The sequence below is a fragment of the Gracilinanus agilis genome, chromosome 3 (genome assembly GCF_016433145.1).
Source record: "Gracilinanus agilis isolate LMUSP501 chromosome 3, AgileGrace, whole genome shotgun sequence".
NCBI lineage: Eukaryota > Metazoa > Chordata > Mammalia > Didelphimorphia > Didelphidae > Gracilinanus > Gracilinanus agilis.
Window position 1 is genome coordinate 571153443 of NC_058132.1, and position 26908 is coordinate 571180350.

Consider the following 26908-nt stretch of genomic DNA (forward strand, 5'->3'; position numbering starts at 1 on the left):
TAGCCTATAAAAAGTAAGTCACATTTCTAAAATAACCTAGTGACAGTATGAATGGAGAGATGATGAATTAAATGAATGTCTAGAGGTAAAATGGAAAAGACTTGGCTCCTGATTGGATAGGGGGGTGGCAAGGTAGTGGAAAGATGCAGAGTTTAACAAGCTAAGCAACTAGAATGATGGTAGAACCTTCAAACAGAATCATAAGCATGTTTAGAAGAGTAAGATTTAAAAAGAGAGAAAATCTTGTATGTTTTCAGCATGTTGAATTTTAGATATTGTTGAAATATCAAGGTTGAGATGTCCAGTAGGCATTTAGCAATGGGGGTGCAGTTTTAAAGGAGAGTAAGACCAGATGGATTATGGATTTAGGAATTATCTCAGTAGATTACTTTGTCCTAAGGAAAGGATGAGAACACCAAGATATATAGAGATGTTAAGAAAAAAAAAAGTGAAAGCTATTAAGACAGTCTTATAAATCCAAGGTCATGCTTCTTTTAAATGTAGGCAATTTGGATGACAAAAAAAAAAAAGTAAGAAAAAAAGAAATTGTAACATTTGCATTGAAAAGGCAAATCTAGATATAAGCACATTCACCCTAGGCAAAAGCCTATCTCAAGTTTCTGTTTTTCAGTTATTTATTTGCATGGGAATGACTTGAGAAATTTAGAGTTAACCACTAGGGAACTTTGAGCCCCAGAATTATATTGTGTTTTTTTTTTTTTGACAAATCTATTTGGCATTTACATGGTTTGGCTTTCAGAGATTAGACTGATCACTTATCATAAGCCAGAGTGATGTTTCTCACAGTGAGAATATGTTTCGATGCCAGGCTGAGTATAACGGTTATAAAACAGACTTCAAAGCTAGGTCAATAGAAGTTGTGCTCTGCCACCTGTTGCTTGAAAGAAGTGGTTAGTGGAAGAGATGGCTATACCACTGTGTGTGCCAACACCTATTTCCAAAGAGTGGAGAAGAAGAAAAAAAGTTAATTCTCTGTCCTAGCTCTTCCCTTGTACAGAGGAGGAGAGAAAGAGTTTTCAAACCCTAGCATAGAAAGTAGAATTAGACAAACTCCTACCAAGGTGAAGGGGAAAGTAAAAACAAGAATCGTGTAACCATAGAAAATTTTTCTAAAAAAATAAAATAAAACATACCAATATTAATTCATTTGAGATTGTCATTTGAAACTGAAGTCAATCAGTCAATACACACGTGTATACACATACTCACAAATGCATACAGATATGTGTATATGTGCATATTATATATATATTCATACATATATGATGCTTATCTATTTATCTATATCTCCTACTATGTGTCAAGCTCTGTGCTAAGGGTTAGGGATACTGATAAGAAAAAGAGTACCAGCCCCAGCCCTCAAGGAATTGACTGTCTGATGAAGGAAGATAATGCACAAAAGGAAACTAAAGAACAGGTAAAAAGGGCTATCAGGAAGTAAGCTTTGGGGATCTACCTGAACAAAAATATCTAAAGTAGCTCTTTTTGTAGTGGCAAAGAATTGGAAATTGAGGGGATGCCCATCAATTGGGGAATGACTGAATAAATTTTAGTGCATGTTGGTGATGGAATTCTATTGTGCTATAAGAAACATTAAGCAGGTTGATTTCAGAAAAAAAAAGTTGGAAAGATCTACATGAACTGATGCAGAGCAAAAAAACACACACACACACACACACAAAACAGAACTGGGAGAACATTTTACATAGCAACAGCAGTATTGGTACGATGTTCAACTGTGAAAGACTTAGCTACTTTTAGCAATATAATGATCTGGAACAATTCTGAAGGACTTATGACAAAGAATGCTGTCTGCCTTCAGAGAAAGAACTGTTGGAGTCAGATGCAGATCAAAACCCACTATACTTCACATTAGTTTATTTACAGTTTTATTTTGGAGTTTGGGTTTTATATCAGTATTTTCTTACAACAATCAATGTGGAAGTATGTTTTGCATGATAAAACATGTATAACCCAGATCAAATTGCTTACTATTTCTGATAGGGAGAGGGAAGGAAGAGAGGGACACAACTTGTATCTTATAATTTTGGAAAAGATATGTTGAAAATTGCTATTACATGTAATTGGGAAAATAACGATCTTTGAATATAAAAAAATAAGATACCCTTTTAGATGATACCTACTCAAACATGGTGTTTGTGGAGTCAAAACCAAGCAGTTCAGCTGGTAAAAAAATGAAGAGCTGGCTGGATATTTTGAGCCCTCTATAGGAGATTTTAAGAGGAGTTTCTTGCCCTGTCCATCAGGCCTCCTCTCAGAGGAGAGAGGCAACTAAAGGTACTAAGTTGTTCCTTTCCAAAGCTAAAGTAGTATCAATGATGATGAGATTTCTGGTGATTAGCTTATCCTTGGAGAAGCATAATGTTCATGGAGATGAAGCCAAGTAGAGCAATCAATAGTACAGAAAATTTGCCTTTGAGGAACAGTGTCAGGGGGTGAAGGGATGAAGGTAGGAGGATTGGAGGAAAGGAGAAAGGAGAGAGGAAGGTAGAGGAAGGGAAAGGAAGATAGTAGACCCCAGCCCCAGGGGGGGGGGTTGGGGGTGAGGGGGGGAATTGACCAGAGCCTTTTAGGGGCTCAAATAAAAGATCGGAGAGCAACTTTAGGGTTTAGAGTAGCTGGGTTTTATTTTAATTAGAAAGGGAAAACTCTAGGAAAAACTAGGAGATAGATAGAAAGGGGAAAAGGTGCCAAGAGAGAGTGCTGCAGGATTCAGCCTCTGGCTGGATTGAACAGAGCACTCCAGGGAAGAGAGAGCTAGTGTGAGCTCAGGGTAGAGAGAGCTCCAGGGTAGAGAGAGTGAGCCAGCCTCCAGGATAGAGAGAGAGGGAAAAGGCCCCAAACTCTCTCTTTTATACTTTCTCTGACACCTCCCACAAAGGAAGTGGGAGTTGTCAGGGCAAGTTGTAGCAGGGAGCCCTGAGAGAAGCAGTCTTCCAGGGCTTACAACAATTTCAAATGACACCAGAAATGAATCAGGCTGAGCAAAGCAAAAGTCGAGTATACTAGAAGAGTAAAAGAGATACCATATTCCTCAGTGAAATTTCAAAGGGGAATTTCTGAGAAAGAGAAAGTGCATCAATGGCTATAGCTCTTTAATTTGATCTGACAAAATGTGTTTCCCACATATCCATATTACACAAATACTTTAAGTTTGAATGCATTGGTGGGAGAGTGGATTCCAGTTTTAAGAATTTAATGTTAAGTAATTGTAATTTTTACTTTGTCATTAATTTAATTAATGTGTTGAGTGTTAATGAATATTGTTGATGTGGTAAATTATAATGGATGATTTTAATGAATATGATTGAATAAAAATTAATCTTGGAGACTTTATACTAAATTATAAGCACTAATTAGCAAGGAGAACAAAAGAGAGAACAGTTTCCAGCCTTTCTAACTTAAGACCCCAGCTGAATTACTTCTGCTCCATCAGGTCCTAAATATTCCATGGGCCTTGGTCCATTTCCCAAGCAGGGGCCAGTTTGCCTACCTAATCACATGGTCTGGCCAGACAAATTAAGGCCAGCCAAGAGGTGAGTTAAAGTTCATGAAGGGAGCAGAGCCCAAGAGACTTAGTTCCAGGATTCCCAAGTCATCTTGGTCCCTTGCTACACTGCTTGCCAGAGATGGTTACATAGATAAGTTCTTGCATGGCAGAGAGAGAGAGAGAGAGAGAGAGAGAGAGAGAGAGAGAGAGAGAGAGAGAGAGAGAGAGAGAGAGAGAGAGAGCTCCTTTCCCAAGCCTAAAAGATGGCAGAGATGAAAACACTTCATGACCTGGCTCTTCAAGCTCAGTTTAAATCCTTCCCCAGATCCTTCGATTGCTGTAAGGTTTCATCTCAGTCCCCATAAATAACATCCTTGACTTCCTGACTTCTATGACTTCTTCCACACTGGAAAATTAAGACATCACTCTGCAACTCTTTTGGCTTAAGCTGTTTGGTATCTAATGTTCTAGACATTTAGTTCACACAGTATAAAACAAAAACAAATCAAGTTTTCAGAGTAGGAGAAACAGTACAATTGAGGTTCATCCTTAACTAAAACAACAAAGATCAAAGAAGGAAACAGATTGGGATGTAATTTGGAAAACTAAAGTGAAACCACAGTGGAGTTTCCTCTTCAAACAAAGAACAGAAATTTGACCCCACATATAAGCTACTGGGATAGGAACTGGGGAACAGGAGTAGGCTAGGATTTGAAGGCAGACCCCAGGCTAAGAATAAGAACATGATGATATTGTTTAACCACAGAAATGGAATCACAGATTCAGTCTACATTTCAGAAGATGACCATGGCTTTCTTTCTTTGACTGGGGGAGCAAATAACAGCTTCTTCCTCAACTAAGAATAGTGCTGTTGCTCCAACTCAGTTAATTTTATATGAAATGCTCTTGTCAATCATGATTCAGAGAGATAATCATGAAGAATATGATGAATATTTTTGGACGTGATCAATGTGAGAATCAATCAATCAGTATTGATTTATGAAATGCCTACTTTGCATCAGACATTGAATTAAGTAAAAGGGATATAATAAAAAGGAAAAAAAGACAGTTCTTGACCTTGAGAAGCTTACAATCTAGTGATTTTTTTCCTGATCTAAGCTTATTTGTTACAAAGATTTTATTTTGTTTTATTTGGAGGAGGGGGGAAAATGCATGTTTTATTAATGGGGCATGCACTGTTAGGGGCTCATGACTAGAGCTAGGAAGAATAGCATTTCACCAGGGTTACCCCTAGAACCTTAACAGTAGGAAAACATAGAAAACAGTCTTTGTCTTAGAAATCCCTATTATGCTGGTAGTATAAGTGCAGATTGAAAAGGAAAATGAGCTTGTTTTCAGAGAGATGAGGGCAAAATCCCTACAGACAAAGAAAGGGAATGGTTCTGGCCTTTTTGTTATCTTCTGTTCTTTCATTTGTTTTGGTTTCTGAGGGAATTGTAGTAGAAATCCTTCTATCTGTGTTTCTTTAACCCATTATCACCATGTTCTTAAATATAGTTACCTTTATCTCCTTTGGGAACATTCCCCTCCAGTCATTCTCTCTTTGTCTTTCATCCTCAATCTCTGCCTATCCACTGGCTCTTTCCCTGCTATATCCTGCTCATTTTATTCTTTTAAAAAACTTACTTGATTCTACCATCTCCTCAAAACATTATTTTATCTCTACTCCCTTAACAAAATAAGTCCTAAATATACAGAGAACTGAGTCCAAATTATAAGACAAAGAATTCCCCAACTGACAAATGGCCAAAGGATTTGAATAAGCAATTCTCAGATGAAGAAATTAAAACTATCCTTACTCATATAAAAAAATTCTCCAGATCACTTTTAATTTAAAAAATACAATTTAAACAAATCTGAGATAAGACCTTAAACTTATCGGATTGGCTATTCTGCCAAAAATAAGAAAATGATAAATTTTGGAAGGGTTGTGAAATTAGTGGGACACTAATAGGCTGCTGGTGGAACTTTGAACTGATATAACCATTCTGGGGAGCAATTTAGAACCATGCCCAAAGGACCATCAAACCACATATCCTTAAATCCAGCAATACCACTACAACATCTGTATCTCAAAGAGATCAAAGATAGTGGAAAATGACCTACTTTTACAAAAAAAAAAGGTTATAGCAGTAAAGAACTGAAAACTGAATGGAAATCCATTAATTGGAGAATGACTCAACAAGTTGTAGTATATGATTGTAATGAAATATTATTGTGCTTTAAGAAATGATAAACAAGATGATCACAAAGAAAACTGGAAAGACATAAGAAGGGATTCAAAATTAACTGAGAAGAACATGGTAACAGCAACAAAGTATGATGATCAACTGTGAATTACTTGACTATCATCAGCAAAATGAGGATCTAAGACAATTCCAAAGGACTGCTAATGAAAAAGTGTATCCACTGCTATGTAAGGAATTGAAAAAGAATGAATGCAGATTGAAGCTTGCCTTTCTTCATTTTATTTTCTCCATGAATTTTTCTCTCATGTAAACAATCTGTGTCTTGTGTTCAACATGACAAACATGGAAATGTTAAATGTTTATTGTATAAAAAAACCATGCATAACTTATATCATATAATCTGACATTTTGGGGAGGGGTGAGGATTGGGAGGTGGAGAGGGAACATGGATCACAAAATGTCAGAAAATTATTTTTTAAAACTGTATCCACATATAATCTAGAAAAAATTAAACACCCAACAGTCTAAGTCCTAGATCGTATGTAATCTTCTTGATGCAATTTCCTCTTTTCTCAAATCTTTCTTTGATTTCTGATGTTAGTACCCAACTGAAACAGTTCTTCACAGGTAGTCACTATAAATCTTTAAGACATTAAATCCAAAGATTTTTTCAACACTTCATTCTATCCTTCTGATAGTTGTAATATTGTCAACCAAATCTTTTCCTCCAATACTGTTTCTATTCTAGATTTACATGATACTCTTTTTTTTTTTAATTCTCTACCAATATTTGCCTTAATCCTTTCCAGCCAGGATCCTTTGCTATTTCATCATCCAACTTTTCCTTGATGTGAGTCTCCTACATATCTTCATCCTGAGTCTCTTCTCTTTCAACCCTCTCATTTGATTGCCTAATTAGCTCCATTACAATTATTAACATTAGACAAATGACTTCCTTTTTAAATATATGCAGCCCTAAATCTCTTTCTTGAATCATTTCCTATATGACTGCTCAACATAGAGGTTCTATTGGCATCTTATAGAATCATTAAAAATAAAACATTATGTTCCTTCCTAAATTTACTGTCTCCTATTAGCCTTATTTCTTTGGAGAATAACAATATTTTCTATTCACCTGGACACACAAATTTAGAGACATCCTTGACTTCTCTCTCCCTTTTTCCTACTTTAGACAATTGGTGGCTACTAGGTCTTGTTGAATCTACCCACACAACATCCCATATATCTCTTTCCCTCTCTCCATTCTAATGGCAACTCATCTTGATTGCATTTCCATTATGACTTTGCTTGGAATATTGAAATAATTAATGGATGAGTATATTGTCCTCCAACTCAAAAATTGTATGATCTTCCTTTTGCCTTTTGGACAGATGCAATCTTCTCCGATTGTCATTTAAAGTCCTCCACCATTTGGATCTCATTACCGTTTTAGAAATAGTTATTAATTTATGCCATTCTCATTAACACACTACACATTATAGAAAAAGTGAACTATTACTTCCCACCCATCCCCCACCAATTTCACATTCCATCACATAATAATACTTAATCCTCTTTTTCTATGTTATAAATCAATGTTCTAGTCCCAGTGGGGACAGGTGGTAGTGTTAAATCTAAATTAAAATTCTGATCCTTAATTTCCATAGAGTTTATTAGTATTTACTGGAATAAGAGAAGACAGACAGACAGAGAGAGATTGAAGCCTATTCTCAAACTAGCCATGTGGGAGCTCCTCTCATGGTTCTCTCTCTCAACCACGATCCTTTCACCTATGTGTCCAAGGGACTAGAAAGAACATATTTCCTGGAGTCCCTTCTTTTTTATTTAATTAATTAACTTAGAATATTTTTCCATGGTTACATGATTCATGTTCTTCTTTTCCCTCCTCCCTACCCCCTCCCAGAGCTGGGTTTTATATGTTTCATTGTTCAAAACCTATTTCCATATCAATATTTGTAATAGAGTGATCATTTAAAGTCAATATCTCCAATCATATCCCCATTGAACCATGTGATCAACCAGATGTTTTTCTTCTGCTTTTCTACTCCCACAGCTCTTTCTCTGGATGTGGATAGTGTTCTCTCTCCTAAGTCCCTCAGAATTGTCCTCGATCCTTGCATTGCTGCTAGAAGAGAAGTCCATTATGTTTGATTGTACCACAGTGTATCAGTCTCTGGGTATGAGGTTCTCCTGGTTCTGCACTTTTCACTCTGCATCAATTCCTGAAGGTCATTCCAGTTCATGTGGAATTCCTCCAGTTCATTATTTCTTTTAGCACAATAGTATTCCATCACCATCAGATACCACAATTGGTTCATCCATTCCTCAGTTGAGGGACACCCCTTCATCTTCCAATTTTTTGCCACCACAAAGAATGCAACTATGAGTATTTTTGTATATGTATTTTCTGGAACCCCTTCCTAAATCTTCTCCTTTACTCCCAGATCTGTAACCTTTCCTTACCCAGTCAATGTGCCTAGCTCACTGTCCCATGACTTTACACTGGAGAGCTCTTGCATAACATGCATGCAGTACAGGGACTTCAGGTAGGATGACCCCAGTTTGTGATTTCTGGGGGAGAGGGTTCTCTTTACACAATAGTGAATCCTGGTCATTATGGTTCCTATCTGTGTAGTTGCAGGAGATGTGGAGTTGCTGAATGAGCTTTGAATACAGTGGGAACTGGAACATAAAACTTTGTGTTCTGGCTCAGCTTTGAGTGGAAATGGGTGGTGTGAGATGTGATGACTATGATTCTAGTCTATGTGTATGGAATAGTTGGTGGGGGAGGCAGGGAAGTGGCAAAAGACTTTTAAGAGATGGCTTGGGTCTAAGCAGGTTCTTGGTTGCACAGAGCTTGATTGTTGTAGCTAAGACATGGATGAGGGCTGTCTGGCGTACATCTTGTTGGCTATAACTTTAGTCTGGGAGAGGAACAATTTAAACTGTGGCTTGATTTTGGGTGACTCCTGAAAGTATAGATAGTTATAAAGTTCTAACTAGTAGTAATTTGCTCTAAGTGCTTTTGTTTAATCTTTTGAGGCTCTTAAAATCTGTTTTCATAGATTATAGAATGCTACCAGAATTTATTTGTGCCTGAAAATAGTGTAAAAGACCTTATTGAAAACAATTACGACTAAAAAAGCAGGTGTATCTCTTACAAAGGGAAAATGAAAAGCAGATGAAAGGCAGGAGTGAGTGCTTCATTAATATTTCAAAGATATTAGAAATATGGGCATATATTCATTTATGGGTATATATGAGTAACAAAAGAGCTAAAGATGAGAAAGTAAGTATGATGAGATCTTAAACAACTAACTGATGAGGAAGGAGCCTGCATATATATGTATTTTAAAATAAGATAATGTGATTTTGCAGAAAAAAACACAGAAATTCAAAACAATGATAAGTTGTTGTGGGATCTTGAGAAAATCCCTCAGTACTGCTTGTTCTTAGGTTCTCAATTTGTAAAATGGGCCAATGTGGCCAATTGGTGGCTACTAACATTTCTCTACCTTTGTAATTCTATGTCTTAATTCATCTTGCTAAGATTATTAATTAAAAGTTTCTTGGTTCTCTCAGTATTTTCATCAATAATCAATAAAACCCCTCTTTATGTTTCAATCTCATCTTGACCACCCTAACAGGGAATGCAGGATTAGGAAAGATGTCAATGCCTTCCACCATGCAGGCTTTAAATTTTACTTTGTGGCAATAATTCCATAATTATCATGAGCACACACACACACACACAAAAACACATTCAAAGTCATTAATGAACATTCCCCCCCACAATTGAAACAGAAGATTAAGAATTGTTGCTTTCTCCACTGCTGAAATATATCAGATGTTTGTGACATGCACATACATGCACACATATAGAGTAGAAAGAATGAACTTCTGCTTGTTCGTATGCTTTAGAAATCTCCAATGGTTCTGCTGGCAAAGGGGAATATAATTGTAGGCCTTTCTATCCAGCTGAAATTAGCAGTAGCTCTCTTTCCACTGCTGAAAAATGCATCTAATAGCAGTTTACAAAAACTCTGTTACTGCAAACTGTCACCAATTTAGGAAAAACCTACTATAGCAATCTGAGAAGCCCTATGTTTAGCTACATTTCCCCAAAAGCATTTTCTGCCCCTGTAAAAATGGCTTGGAAATATAAATACAGCACTATGTTATAAAAAGTCATGAAGAATACCATCTCTTAACTGTTTCCCTGGGGAGAAGTTTGACAAAGTCCATACCATCTTGATGTGTAGTCACCATTTAAAGAGACTACTTTGGATAAGGATTTTTCAGACAACTGTTTTAGACATAATATGCAAAAATCCTTGGGTAGCAAGCATTCTGCCATCTGCCTCAATGTGAAATGTACCAGAGATAGAAATGATGCTTTCAGCAGCTTTGAAGTTAAAGGTGTTCCATTTTGACATGTGATTGACTTTGTCTTACACAGATGGAGGTTCAAATAATATTTTAAAAGGTTGCTAATGCTTAGTACAGCATATCCTAGGAGTTCTTTTACAATTTTTTTCATACATCTGCTTGGCCTCTGATTAAAAAAAAAGATCATTGATGTTAGTATGTAATTAAAGTTTTGACTGATATGACTTGTGCATTAGAGGGTTACTCCAAGTGAAAACTTACTGATTGGTCTTTGTTTTGATCATTCTGCACAGACAGATGTCTAAGCTACATGATATTACATAATTTAAAAATTTTTCTACCTCAGTTGCCTACCAGTCACAAAACTCACTTTTTTTGGCTTTCTCCAGATGAGACCAGGTTGATTTTTTGACATGATCACATTTAACAGGAGAGTATTTAGTTTCAAAATGTTTTCCCCCAGTTTGCTTCCAGATTATTTGCTCCATCATTGTTCACAACAATGGCAATAAACATCCAGATCTAAAAAAAATATCTTTACTTTTAGCAAATAGATGCATGTATTAACAATGTATTTATGTTCCCAAACTTGGCTGAATAAACATGTTTATAGCTTTGGCTTTGAGATGTTCTGTCATTGCCAGAAAAATGACACCAGTGATGCAGGGCAAAATTATCTTCACTATCTACACTCCATACTCCATTGCATATTCTGCATTTGTTCCACAAACAAACCTCCCATCGATGATCAGCGTGGGGAGTTCAATGGGAGTTTTGCCCAGGGAACAAGTGCAGAATATAAAATCAGCTGGTGTAGCAAGGAACAAATCCTCAGCCTGAATGAAAAAAGAAACACAAAAGCATTCATCACTTAAGAGATATGGATGCTTAGGGAGTCAGGTCACCTCTAAGGTTGTTGAACAGTGACAAGACCTTTCTGTCCAGTAGCTGAGCAAGGGGTAGAGACTCCTCGAAAAGTAAAAAAAAAAAAAATGAAACTGTTCTGAATGAACTGATGAGTTGACATTCAACTAAAGCATGCCTATAGGACAGTGACTAAATCTCTAGGGGATAATTAACTATATATTTTTTAATTTTATTTTTTCCAGATTACATGTTGATACAATTTTTAATAATAATTTTCTGATATTTTGCATTCTATGTTTTTCCCTCCTCACTACTCTCCATTTCCCAAGATGGTAGCTTTAAAATATGTTATCATATAATACATATTTCCATGCTCATCATTGTGAAAGAAGACACATTGCTTACACCACAGAAAAATTCATGGAGGAAATAACAAGAAGAATGGTATACTTCAATTTACATTCAGACTCTAATACTTCCTTCTATGGTAGTGAATAGTCTTTTTAGTTAACTATATGTCAAAATGGCCACAAGTTTCCTGGGTCAAGTGCTTAAAATGAAAATCATTGATTTGTAAAATCGTCTATTAGTTTAGCTTATTTATCCAATAAACTGATTCATATTGAAGTATGTTGTATTTGATTGATTTTATTAAATAAGACATTTGAAAAAATAAAATTCACCATGCTGCAGAGTTGAGAGATTTAGGTGCCAGAAGATAAGAAAATGGATATGAGAAGTCAACAAAGGATTAAGACTTGCTCTGGGTATTGCCTCAGTTCATATTTTTTCCAGTGTGTAGAAACAGCCATCATTCCAAAGTGGTAACACACTCAATAGTCAAATTCCCTCAGATGACAAAAATTATAATCCACCCATGTGTTCCAATCCTGTGAGAATCTTTTTCGCCTCATCCCATAAATTCACCACGAGTAGAATGGGCACAACGAACATGCTGGAGACCTTTTTCACTTTCTCTTGACATTAAGGGGACACCAGTGAAGGAATCCATTTATTTTCCTTCACCCTTTACTCTTATCACATGACCAGTCCATCTTCTCTTCCTATCATGATGGAAATTGCTTTAAAACCACCAAACATTCAGACTTCATAAGACCTACCGATTAGTGACTACATGTTTTATATTCATCAGAATGTTTTGATTTGGGTAGCCCCAGTGACTAACTATATTTGGCAGGGCTCATTTGTTTTTTTGTGCCAGATGGTTTGCAAGGGATAAAGGAATGAAATAGGATTAGTTTGCAAATTTTTGCAAGCCTCACACTGTAGCATTCTCATTTACTTAAATGTAGAAGCTAATCATATTACTTTACTATATTATGTCAGGATATTTTAAATATTATGTATGTATATGTATATAAGTATGTTTGTATACAAATATGTATATAAGTGCATATACATCAAGAACTTGTGCTCACCAGTGAGGATTATTTCCCCAAATAGTATTTATACAAAAATTAAAGCCTACCTTGCTTATGGCAACCTTTGCATGGAATTCTTTGAGAGAACATAAAATGTTACTGTTTTTTATTCAGTTCTGTCACTGGAATATTTAAATAACTTGCCAAATAAAGTCTCTTTTCTTTTCCTGAGCAAGAAGTATTTTTCTTGCAATGAATCAGTATTCCTCAAATAAATTTAATAAAACTTTTATCAGGCAAAAAAGCTACTTAGTTTTTCTCAGGTTAAGCAAATGCATGTGAGTGGCTGAAAGTCAAAGCAATAAACATGATCTCTCACCAAATATTTATCTACCAATCCATTCTTTCATTAATTCATTTATCTATTATCGATTGAGCACTTCCCATATGCAAGGTACTGTGTTAGGCACTGTAAGAAATTCAAAGATGCCTGAGTCCTAGTGTCTGGTTTCAAAGAACTATTGTGTAGATGACACAAATTCAGTCAAAAACCAGGTAATATGAAATGTACCATATAAGTGTTTTAAAAAAGTAATATAGTAGGTGAAAAGAGGGAAAGAGAAGAATGGGCATGATTTCATTAGGTAACAAAGCTGAATAGTGAAGAGTTTTTTAAAAAAGAAAGGATTTTTTTTTCATAAAAGCTCTACCCAAAATCTCAAAAAAGATAAGCAAAATAGAGATGCAATAGTATTCCTGGAGTAAAATATATACATCATGTTTTTAAAGATTCCAATAATCTGATGATTAAAAATAGTACCTACTACAGCTTTTTTATGGCCAACATCAAAATATGGAGCAGGGATAGCACTCCTGTTTCTTTCTTCAATTTCTTTGAAAAAATGCGTTAAATTTATTTGAAAGAAGATCAAAAGTCCTTACTATATCAATGCTATGTTTATTTTTTTTTTGTTCCATTTTGGTTTTAGATATACATAATTTCAGAGGGCAGCTGGGTGGCTCAGTGGACTGAGAGCCAGACCTAGAAATTGGAGGTCCTAGTTTCAAATCTGGCCTCAGACACTTCCGTGCTGTGTGACCCTGGACAAGTCACTTGACCCCCATTGCCTAGCCCTTTCTACTCTTCTGCCTTGGAACACATACAGAGTATTGATTCCAAAATGGAAGGTAAGAGTTTAAAAAAATCAATAAATAAGCATAATTTCAGACTGCAATATCATTAAATGATTGAATGGACCATATTATTAATAGAATAATTATTTCTATTATTCCAAAATGTAATACAAAAATATGGAAATGAATGTTCTCTACTCAGATTTTATTAGGATTTTTCCTAATCATTAACACCATTCTGAAGTCTGTATCAAGAGAATTTAGAATTTTTGCACAATCAAAACCAATGTCCTTAAAATTAGAACAGAAAATTTTGAGAAGAAAAAAAATCTGAGTATCAAGTTACAATGATAAAAGTCTTATATTTGAGGCATATAGCAATTAATTTAAATATATAATAGCAAAAACTCAATAAGTTCCCCAACAGATAATCTGAAGACATGAACATAAAGGTCTCAAAGGAAGAAATGCAAGCTGTTAACACATTTAGAAACATGTTCTAACTCACTAATAATTAGAGAAATACAAGTTAAAAACTCCAAGATTCCACCTCACACAATTGGCATATATGAAAAAAAGGGAAATTGCAGTATGTAGAGGGGCTGTGGGAACTGAGATTCATTCAGGACTGTTGATGTAGCTACCAACTGGACAGGTCCTTATGGAAAAATATTTGAAACTGACTCTAAAGCAAATAAATTATGTATATGTTTTGATTCCACAATGAAGCCACTATAGGACAGGACTCCAAAGAGATCAAATAAGGGGGAAAAAAGATCCAAATGTACAAAACTATTTATTTCAACATTTTATAAGTCATAATGAACTGGAAATTAAAGAAGTTCCCATATATCAGAGAGTGGCTAAAAAACTACTACAGCTTTCATGAGATAAATGTAATGGAATATTATTATGCTTTAAGAAATGATGAAAGGGACAATTTCAGAGAAACCTGGGATTATTAATATGAACTAATGTAGAGTGAAATGAACAGAACCAGGAAACGAATTTATACAACATTAAACTTATAAAGACATTAGAACTTAGGAAGGCCTAAAGACTCTGATAAATGCAATGATCAATTGTGATTCAAAAAGAGTAATGATGAAGTATGCTCCCTATTTTTTTTGACAGAGGTGATGGACTTAATGTATAGACCAAAACACATATCTTGAGACTGTTTGGCTTGTATATATATATGTGTGTGTGTGTGTGTGTGTGTGTGTGTGTGTGTGTGTGTGTGTGTGTGTGTGTGTGTGTTATGAGGGTTTTGTTTCTCATTTTTTCAGTTTTTTTTTTTTGTAGGGGAAAATGGGGTAAGAGGTAGTAATGGATAGCATCCCCTTCTTGCTAAAAAAGTAATTGAAGCACAGAAAACATTAGAAGGAAGACATTTTTCCTCCTTTCCAGAAGGAAACATAGATTAGCAGGACAGCTTTGAAAGTAAAATGCTGTACTTATTTCATACTTAAAGGGAAAATTTAGTAACATATTCACAGTTACATATCATTTTTTTTATGTTCTACTTTGCATATGGAAATACTGATTTAATTTGTTGTTTTTAAAGTTCAAAATAAAACAAATAGAAATCAAGAAAGTCAAGAAATCAAGTTCAATAAATTTCTAGTAAGCACCTGCTCTGAGCTATCACTATACAAGAATCCAGGATTGCAAAAAGAGCAAAAAATAAAAAAAAAAATTCCCTCCCCTTAAAACCTTTATTCTACTTATTCAGAAAAATATCCATAGAATTCAACAATATAGATGTACATGCATAAAGGTCAGAATAGAGATAGTTCTTAAAAGTAGTAACCAAGGTAAAAAAAACTTCACTTTTTTGCCTTAGGATCAAAAATACTTTTATGGGGGGGGGAAGATGATTGACAGGATAATCCTAGTTATTCGCAATTGCTGAGTAACTGGTTTATATATTAAAATGATTTATACCCACTTTTGGAGACCTGCATATGTTAGTCTGGGAGCACATTTCCACTAATTCTCTTCACATTTGGAGCTCCTCAGAAGCCCAGAAATCCAATTAAATTCCAGGGGAATTGAGTGGGGATATTAATCTAGTCTACTTAAGGCACACTAGAGGAGAACAAGCTCCTTTCTTTGTGACATTACTTCCCAATGAGGCTTACCTCTGTAAGTACCATATCCTGTACAAAAACTATTACATCCTCTGAATGGGTTTCTGGGAGGCTGAAGTAAGGGTGATAGGGAGGGATGACATTCTTGTGACACTGGATCAAAACTGCTGATTATTTTTGTGGGCTTTCTGAAAGTCTCTCTTGTTTTTAGTAAAGCCATGTGTGCCTGTAAACGATGTATAATGTGTGTTATTTCTGGATGAATGCACTTAATTATCTCTAAAAATCATTTCACCAACAGATGTCTCCTCCTCCTTTTCCTTGTACTAATCATTCTCTGCAGTTGCAAACTTTTTTTCCCCCTGAGTCCTTGTGTTCCCTCTCTTCTTCTTTCTGAAGGATTTCTCCTCCAGGGCAGTTCTCCCTCTCAAAGTCAGAATGTGTAGCTGCATAAAGCACATCATAAAAGCCTTGCAAATGTTCCCTAGTGCATATTTTAATACACTACAGATTTGTCCAAGAAAATAAAATGAATTTTCATCACTTTTGCAATTGTTGCAATGTCATCATAATCCAAATTTATTTATTTCTCATCTATTTGTACATCTGTGTGGCTATATATATGAAGTTAGGTATATACATATACACAAGTATATGCATGTAGACACAAAGGTCTAAATATATATATATATATGTATGTGTATATATCTACACATATCTGCACAAAGACACATAAACCTATACTTATATGCATGCACATTTACAATTCATTAATCTGTAAAATCATTTAGATAATTGAGTACAAAATATAAAATTACTTTAGGTAATAATTTATTCCAATGATGTTTTTGTCTTTATTTTTCATAAAATATAACAACTGAATTTCCAAGTTATTAGAATCATTTCAGACTTTCTCAGTTAGCTGTGTACCCCATGTTCCAAATTTCTAAATCAAACTACAGAATATTCTACTGTCTGTAGAAAATACAAATATGGTCTATTGTGACTATATCCACTTGGAATTTTCCTGGGTTTAAAGGAATATTTCTAACACAATTCAAGGTTATAGGATGTTGGTTCATTTTCAAAATTATTAACTTTTTTTTCTCTCTTCTGAATCGATATTATCTTGAGTTTTGAAATGGCCTGGCCAAATGGAAGTTACTTAAGTTATTCAAGAGTGGCTAAGGGAAAATGGATCTTCAGTACGTGCTGAGAAATCATGTCATTTGGCCCAGATTCTTTCAACAGCCTAAATTACTCTTGGTGGTAAGGTAAGTGCATTAACTCTTCCAGGCTATTCACAGACACAATTTAGTGTACTGTGCCAGCAGACTACATCCTGGGAATATTCACGTGTAAAATAGATTGCTGCTTCCTCAGTAATCCCTACAATATTCAAATAACTTCTATCATCAGGCTTTAGAATAATAGCATTATTTGGTTGATAATCCAGTGTTCTCAATGATTTAATTATCTCATAGTCATAAAGTTTTTCCTTTCAAACTGGAGGTATAGTTAACAACTGAAACAGAAAAAAAAGTCAAGCCAGTGTAGTGATACGTTAAAATATTCTCAGTAGTTATATTTGTATATGTTTTATATTTTTAGAATATTTATTCGGAAAAATAAATTAAACCAAGATCACAATACCAGAGTCAAGATGGAGTTGTAATATTGATTTCTACACAAGATACAATACCTCCAATCTTTGTGTCTTTGTCCTAGTTTTTCCCCAGACCTGAAATGATTTCCCTCATTACCTTTATTTCTTTGAATCACCTGCTTCCTTCAAGATTCAGCTCAAATGTTACCTTTGCAGAAGGCCTATTCCAAGATCTCTGTTTGTAAGTGCTATTCTCTATAAGGCTACCTTGGATCTGATCTGAATCTTTTATATACCTATTGATGAATGTATTGTCTTCTACATCATACTGAGAACTCCTAAATATGAGGAACTCTTTTTTCTTTTTTTGGTATCCCCAGCTGTTAGCACAGTTCCTGGGTACATACTGAGTACATAATAATCAGTGTTGATTAAATGTTTATACAACTTGACAATTATAAGTTTACATTTAAATAAAGAATACTTCTATTTTGCAGGGGGGAGGAAGAATGATTCCATATTCTATATTTCTTTCCTAGGACTGTCCACATATCCCTAATTGACATTGACTTTTTAAAAACAGATTTCTAGTGACCTGATACTAGACTGAATATAAATATCTCTATTAATCTCCCAATTTTTCCCAAAAAACACTATTCTGGGTTTTTTTTTTGTTTTTTTTCTTCTTCCTTTAAAAAAACACTAATTTCCCAAGAAAAGAATACAAAGATCTACATTGCTAATTTGGACAATAAACAATAAATGCATGAGACCCATCCATATGGACTTCCAACCTCACTAAAGGATGAGGTGGGAAGATCTTATTTTTTTCATACGAACTTGTTTGTCCTTTATAATTTTGAAGTATTTAAAGATTTTTATGATTCTTTCATTTGCATTATCATAACCAATTATGTTTATTGTTTACTTGGCTTTGCATCACTTTATGTAAATATTTCAAAGTTTCTCACCTTTGTCTTTTCTTACAGAACAGTGATATTCATAAACCATTTTTGTTTATCCATTTCCCAACCAATGAAGGCCCATGTCTTTAGTGGGGAAAAAAAGTGAAAAAAAAAGGTCAAAGAGTGCAGGAAGGATTTAAAATAAGGGTCTTCTATCATCACATCCATTGCTAAGACAAAGGCCACACGTGTTTTGTTTTGTTTTTTCAAATAGCACAAATACCTGTTCAGAATGGAGGCAGAAAATGATTATTAAAGATTGTGTTTACATGTGATTGGGGAAAATATAATAAAAAAGAATAACAAATAAAGAGAAAGAGATATAGAGGATTCTCAAGCATTTCTGATGAAAAGACCAGAGCTAAATAGAAAATTTGACTTCAAAATACAAAGCTCGAGAGAAACATAAAAAGGAAAAAATGAAAGAAAAATCATTAGACGCTTAATATAGTTAACCTATTTTACCTCTGCATACGGGTTGATACATATATATTTTAAGATTTTTAAAATTATTAGGGATATTATGAGGATTTATGCTCAAAGAGAGTGAGGAAGTGAGTTAATTACATTGGGATGACTTTTTTTTTTTTAACCCTTGTACATCGGTGTATTGTCTCATAGGTGGAAGAGTGGTAAGGATGGGCAATGGGGGTCAAGTGACTTGGCCAAGGTCACACAGCTGGGAAGTGGCTGAGGCCGGGTTTGAACCTAGGACCTCCTGTCTCTAGGCCTGACTCTTACTCCACTGAGCTACCCAGCTGCCCCTGGGATGACTTTTTAAAATGGATAGGCAAGAAAGAAGAATGCCATGGGGAAGAGCAAGAGGATATAGGAGGAATGGGAAAAATTATTTCATGTAAAAGAAGCATTCAAGGAGAGCTTTTATAGTGGAGGTGAAATAGGAGACGCAGACAATCCTTTGAAACTCACTCATATCTCAAATAGTTCAAAAGGAGAATATACATATACATATACATTCTCAATCGACAATAAAAATCTCTCTTACCTTATAGGGAAGTAGGAGGAGAAAGGGAGAAGAGAAATTGGGGCAGGGGGATAAAAAAGAGACCAAAAAGAAGAAAATAAGATAAAGGTAAGTGCATAGTTATATGAATGGGATGAATCTACCCATAAAACTGAAGCAGATAGCAGAATGGATTAGAAACAATGTGCTTTTTGCAGGAAATACACTTGGAAACAGAGATATATACTTATACCTAAAATAAGTGTTTGGAGCAGAATCTATGATGCTTCAGCTGAAGTAAAATGTTAGAGGTAGCAATAATAAACTTAGACAAAGGAAAAAAATCCTAATTAAAAGAGACAGGCAGGGAAACTGTATCCTGTTAAATGGAACCACAAACAATACTAAAATACTAAACATACAAGCACCAAGTAGCATAACATTCAAATTCTTAAAGGAAAAGTTAAATGAATTACAAAAGGAAATAGACAGTAAAACTATACTAGTGGGAAACATCAAGTTTCTCTCTCAGACTTAGATAAAACTAACCATAAAATAACTAAAAAAGTAGTTTAGAAAATTAATAGAATCTTAGAAAAATGAGAGCCTTTCCCCATTTAATAAATGGTGGAAGCACACAAATTAGCAGTTTTCAAAAAAAGAAAAAATACTAAAGGTCAAATGAGAGAATGCTCTAAATTTCTAATGATTAGAGAAAAGCATATTAAAACAACTCTGAAATACCACTTCATACCTATTCTATTGGTAAATGTTATAGAAAAGGAAAATGACAAATCTGGGAGGGGATATGGAAAAATTGGGAAAAAAATGCTCTACTGGTCAAGTTGTGAAATAGTCCAACCATTATGGAGAATGATTTGAATTTACACCCAAAGAGCTATAAAATTGTGCATATCCTTTTACCCAGAAATACCATTACTATATCTATATCACAAAGACATCAAAGAAAAGGGAAAGAGATCTATCCGTATAAAGTAGTTATGGGAATTCTTTTTATGGTGGCAAAGAACTGAAAATTGAGAGGAATGTCCATCAACTGGGAAATGGTTGAACAAGTTGTGGTATAAGATGATTATGATGAGACACAGTTGTGCTATAAGAAAGGATAAGCAGGATGGTTTCAGAAAAATGAGGGAATTCTTATATGAAGTAATGGATAGTTAAGTAAGCAATACCAAGAGTATTTTATATATAATAATAATAATAATATCATAAGGATGATGAACTGTAAAGACTTAGTTACTTTTATCACAACATTGCTCCAAAATAATTCCAAAGAACCCCATGATTAAGAATGCTATCCACCTTTGGAGAGAGAATGGATGAACTCTGAATGCAGATTGAAATACATTTAAAAAAAACATTAAAAATTATATTGTGCTATTTTATTTAGATTTTCTTTCACAACATGACTAATGTGGAAATGTTTTCAATTACTTAACATGTAAAATCAAAATCACATTGTTTTCCTTCTTAAGAAGCGGGGAGGGACAGGAGGAAGGGAGACAATTTGGGACTTAAAAATATTTTTTACATACTTTTATATATGATTGGGAAATATCTAATGAAATCAGAATATTTTTAAAAAATCTTAGAAGGGACTTCAGAGTTAACCTGTTTCAATAACTACTTTTCTCTGCAACATCTCTTGCCAGCACTTGATGCCTTAAATAAATAAGAACCTGGTAACTTCTTAGATATTCCAATGCACTTTTCTCTCTCTCTCTCTTTTTTTTAAATAATTTTTATTTTTTAGAAAAGTTATCATGGTTACATGATTCATGTTCTTACTTTCCCCTTCACTCCAAAACCTCCTCCCCCCCCCCCCACCATAGTTTTAACATGTGTCATCAATCAAGACTTATTTCCAAATTGTTGATAGTTGCATAGGTGTGGTAGTTTCGGGTCTACATCCCCAATCATATCCACCTCAACTCATGTGTTCAAGCAGGTGCTTTTCTTCTGTGTTTCCTCTCCTGTAGTTCTTCCTCTGAATGTAGGTAGTGTTCTTTTCCATAAATCCCTCAGAATAGTCCTGGGTCATTGCATTGCTGCCAGTACAGAAGTCCATTACATTCTATTTTACCACAGTGTATTGGTCTCTGTGTACAATGTTCTTTTGGCTCTGCTCCTTTCATTCTGCATTAATTCCTGGAGGTCTTTCCAGTTCACATGGAATTCCTCCAGTTTATTATTCCTTTTAGCACAATAGTATTCCATCACCAGCATATACCACAATTTGTTCAGCCATTCCCCAATTGAAGGGCATACCCTTGCTTTCCAGTTTGTTGCCACCACAAAGAGCACAACTATAAATATTTTTGTGCAAGTCTGTTTATCTATGATCTCTTTGGGGTACAAACCCAGCAATGGTATGGCTGGATCAAAGGGCAGGCATTCTTTTATCACTCTTTGGGCATAGTTCCAAATTTCCATCCAGAATGGTTGGATCAGTTCACAGCTCCACCAGCAATGCATTAATGTCCCAATTTGGCCACATCCCCTCCAACATTCATTACTCTCCCCTGCTATCATTTTAGCCAATATGCTAGGTGTGAGGTGATACCTCAGCGTTGTTTTGATTTGCATTTCTCTAATTATTAGAGATTTAGAGCACTTTCTCATGTGCTTATTGATAGTTTTGATTTCTTTATCTGAAAATTGCCTATTCATGTCCCTTGCCCATTTATCTATTGGGGAATGGCTTGATTTTTTTATACAATTGATTTAATTCCTTGTATATTTGAGTAATTAGCCCCCTGTCAGAGTTTTTTGTTATAAAGATTTTTTCCCAATTTGTTATTTCCCTTCTAATTTTGGTTGCATTGCTTTTTGTTTGCACAAAAGCTTTTTAATTTAGTATAATCAATCATCCCATTCACATTCAGAGTTATAATTGTTCCAATCCACTTTTAAATATGTCTCATATTTTTCTTTATTGCTTTCTTTCTTTTTAAGTTTTTTATTTATTTTATTTCCTGTGGCAGCTAAGTGGCACAGTGGATAGGGAAGCAGGTCTGGGGTTAGGAGGATCTGTGTTCAAATTTGGCCTTGAGCACTTCCTAGCTGTGTGACTCTGGGCAAGTCACAACTTTGTTTGCCCTTCTGTCTGAGAGTTGTTATTAAGACAGAAAGTAAGGGCTTATTTTTTTTTTTTTAATTTCTAAAGCATGAGCAAATAACTCTTCTGTTCAATTTATGCCAGTGACTTTCTGTGACCTCTCAGATCAATACTTTTTTAACAAGGTTTGTCAATTTTGCCTTTATAAAATCTTGTACCTTTATCCCTATCTCTTGACTGTTATTACCACCCCTCTGATAATGCCCTGATCACCTTATAACTAGATAATTGCAATAGCCTGATGGTTTTTCACCATGTTTCTCTCCATTCCATGACATCTCTACTCCACTGTCAAAGTGATTTTCCTAAAGCCAAGGTCAGATCATATCCCTCATTACTCTAATGACTCCTTATCACCTATAGGATTAAATACAAATTCCTCTCTTTGGTATTCAAAGTCTTTCATTACCTGACCTCTTCCACCTTACCTCCCATCATCATGAACTCTGTGATCCAGGGACACTGGCCTCCTTGCTGGTCTTTTAACAAGATTCTTTGGCTCCAGAATTGGCATTTTGATAGGCCATCCCATTTGCATATGAATTTCTCCCTCCTCATCTCACCTTCCTGGCTTCCTTCAAATCCTGACTAAGATCTCAATTTCTACAGGAATTCTTTCTCATCTCCTTTAATTCTATCACCTTCTCTCTGATGATTATCTCTACTTTGTTCTATACAGAATTTGGTGGTATATACTTTTCATTTTATCTCTTCTAATAGATTGTAAGCTCCTTGAGAGCATGTATTATCTTTTGCTTTTATTGTATCCCCAGGTACATAGGAGGTGTTGGATAAATGTTTATTGACTGACTCAAGTCCTTCAAAGTTTAGCTCTCATGTCATCTCCTGAATAAGGTCTTTCTTAATTTTCCCAATTAACAATGCCTCCCTCCCATATATTTTGCACTTATCACATAATATATTTACCTTCATAATAGTTTTGGGATACACACACACACACACATACACACACACACACACACACACATATATATATATATATATTTACTGTTTTTACTATCATTCCTATTTAATACTCTATCTTCTTCTGGATGATCATTTATCTCCTTTTTGTAATATTTGTAGGGTTCCTAATGCAAGATCCCATTAATTATTCTCCTTCTACCTAATCTCTGAGATGCCAATTATACCAAGGTCCTCTTTATACTTATCCAGGTAGTTATTTTTTGAAGATATAATACCTTCTACCCTAAATGGATGTGTTTATAATTATGTGAACTTACTTCGAATGAGATTATAAGTAATATGCCACCACATTTGTAGAGACCATTATGTAAGATTTGGTCCTGGGGGACAGTAGTTAATGAAGCAGTTTATTCCTCAGTTATGGCATCTAGTTATAGACTAAAAGTCCAAAGTGTGGGAAGTGAGGATGCTTGACATATGTTCTTGAAGGAAAGAGAAAAGACATTTTTTGTGAGAAATGGCATGAAATATAATCTTTAGAAACATTTCTACATGTGGTAATGGGATTTAGGTGAATTGATCAAAATCACATCACCCCTTGTTGAGGAAATGAAGATTTGTTGTATTATCATCAAAGAATGGATAGGAGGCAGTCACCCAAGGCTAATTGTTGTGTGCTATGTTTAATAATAAGGTTGCTGCCTAATGGCCTTTATCCCAGAGAAGACTTTATTGCTCAAGGGACCTTGGCTTTAGATATAATTATTTGTGAGCTTTATGTCTGTACATATATATCTAGCTACTTACCTGCCTAGAATTCGACAAAATTAGTTTGTTTAAAGGCTTGTTGGATTAGTCATATTCTTGATTTTCTGGTCCTTGTCACCTTTTCAGTAATCATATAGTTTGATTTTGTTTATTTTCAAACTCAACACTGAAAATTATTTCACTCTTTTTACTGGGGGGGTTATTCTTATCCCTATTCTGAATACCAAATGGATCTATGATTTCATTTTTATAATTAAATATTGGATGAGCAAACCCCCTTTACCAATGTACACAGGTGCCTTCTTGGCACTTGAAAGTCCTTCATAAATGTGTATAGCACTCACTGAGAGATTAAATGACTTGCCCAGGTTTATGCAGCAAAGATATGTCAGAGGCAGGACCTATATCCAAGTCTTCCTGACTTCAAAGTCAGCTTTCTACCCACAACTTTATGTTGTCTCTATTTCTATGACTTAAAAAAAAGACAAAAATTTATGAGGCACATTTTTCTTTCATTGAAAAAGTTTCTCCATTCCTCACTTCCCATTATTCTCCCAGATACTTATGCTTATTATCTTTAACTCTGAATTTCCATCTCATATGTCCAATAAGTCTCAATTCTCCCTCTATAATGATTTCATCTGTTCCTGCTTTTCCACTCCCAGTTGTATCACTCTGGTTCAAGTCCTGAACTATTATAGTCTCTTAATTGAACTTCCAGCTTCTTGTGTCTCTCTACTCCAATCTATCTTTCAAATGACTGCCATAGTTAATATCTTAATAGATAATTCTGATGCTATCATGGTAGGCCAGGGCACTAGCGGAACTGTTGAGGCTTGAATTAGCCCCCATACTTCCATACTCACAAATTACCAAACTATCTTGTGTGTTAAGATGCAATTTTGGAGATTTACGTCAGTTTGAGTTAACTCTGTTCCCTGATGGAATGATTCAGGACCAAATAGTGACCCTATGAGCAAGGTGAATATAAAAATGTCTTTTAGGAGTTAGATGAGATTTCTTGAAATTCTAGGTCATTGCCTTACCCAATGCAACTCTCTCTCTCTCTCTCTCTCTCTCTCTCTCTCTCTCTCCCTCTCTCTCTCTCCCTCTCTCTCCCTCTCTACAATGGTCTGTCTGTCTGTCTATTTATCTATCTATGTTTGTTTACCTATCTTCATGTTTCTCTCTAAATCCCTTTCTATCCATTTATCTAATTATTTTAGCAATTCATTTACTTGCTCATTTACATATTTATTCATTTTGTTATTGTTGTTATTTAGTCATTTCTGACTCTTGATGATTGTATTTGTGGTTTTGTTGGCAAAGATATTGGAGTGGTTTACCATTTTCTTTTCCAGCTCATTTTATAGATGAGGCAAGCAAGTTTAAGTACTTGCCCCAGGTTACCTATAGAACAAGTGCCTCAGGCCAGATTTGAACTCAGAAAAATGAATCTTCCTGATTTTAGGCCTGTTGTTCTATCCACTGAGCTCTACCTAATTACTTATTTACTCACCCATTTTTTTGTTTGTTCATAAAGATTGGGTCTTCTCATCTCAAAAAAGCAAGTCAAATACCATCAGCACCTTGATCATGATCTCTCTGACTCTAATGGAAACAGTCCATATCCTTGAACTTAAAACACTTGGGAATAAGCATTACTTCCAGCTTAAATCCTTCAGTTATCTCAAGATACTACAACCATTGTCAAGATGAAGCCTGGAAAGTGCTACAGATATTACAGCCACAGGTTTTTTAATGAATAAAAAAGGAGTTTATATGTTTATAAATGCCAAATAAATATCAGAGGCTTCCTGGCACGCCCTGCCTCCCAAAAGAGCTGCCTCCTTCTCCCCACATCCTACCAGCTGTTGGCTGTCAAACCTAAAGGCTGCATGTCCCCAGCCTGCGCCACCCCACATGATTCAGCCACAAATGTCCTAGGAGTGATTGATGTTCTGGGCTACAAGGGACTCCCTCCCACCCCAAGAAAAGCCAATCTGTCTGAAGGTGGCCATGTCAAGTGATACACACTACACTGAAGACCCAAATAAGAATATTCTTGCTATTAAAATTTTTGACATTGCCGAATGATTAAGCATTAGAAGATGATTTAATTCTATCAGAGGAAATTACATTAAAGATGAAGCATCATCTTATGTTTTCCTTTGCACCTTGAGGTCCATAGGACCTTTCCATCTGACTCATAGCTGAAACTTTCCACATGTCTTATCCTCACCATTAGAATGAGAGTTTCCTGAGAGCAACAAGCTAATTTTTTTTCTGTTTGCATTCCCAGCCCTTAGCATATCATTTTGCATGAAGATAATAGTTAATAAATGCTTTTCATTCATTCATTCATTCATTCAACACTTGGACTATGATTAATTTGTTATATTATGTCCACTCTCCTACTTTAAATGCAAATGTGTTAAAAAGAAACAAACAAACAAAAACCCTAAAGGACTTCTCCATTGCCTCCCAAATAAAGTGAATACTTTCTTAGCTTGGCCCTTTTAATACTTTACATCTAGCCAAATTGGACTAGTTATTTTCCAATGCCATGCAACCTTCTTCTGGCTCTTTTGAGTACCCCTTAAATGGGGTCCTATTCCCTACATCTTTGCCAAATGAAATTCTTTCTTCATGATCAAACCCAACACTTCTTATTCCACAAAACCTTTCCCTGGAAGTGATAGCTTCCTCCATAAATATTTTGACACTTCCCCCCTCCCCCCGCTAGAACATTTAGAAGTACATTTGACATTCTAATATGTCTAATTTAATATTGTGTACACATCAGTCTTTGGGCTCCTGAATTCCACATTTCATATTTATAATTATCTCAGTACCTATAAATTAAGCAATGCCTTGATGAAATGCTTAATTATTAAGTGACTTTAGG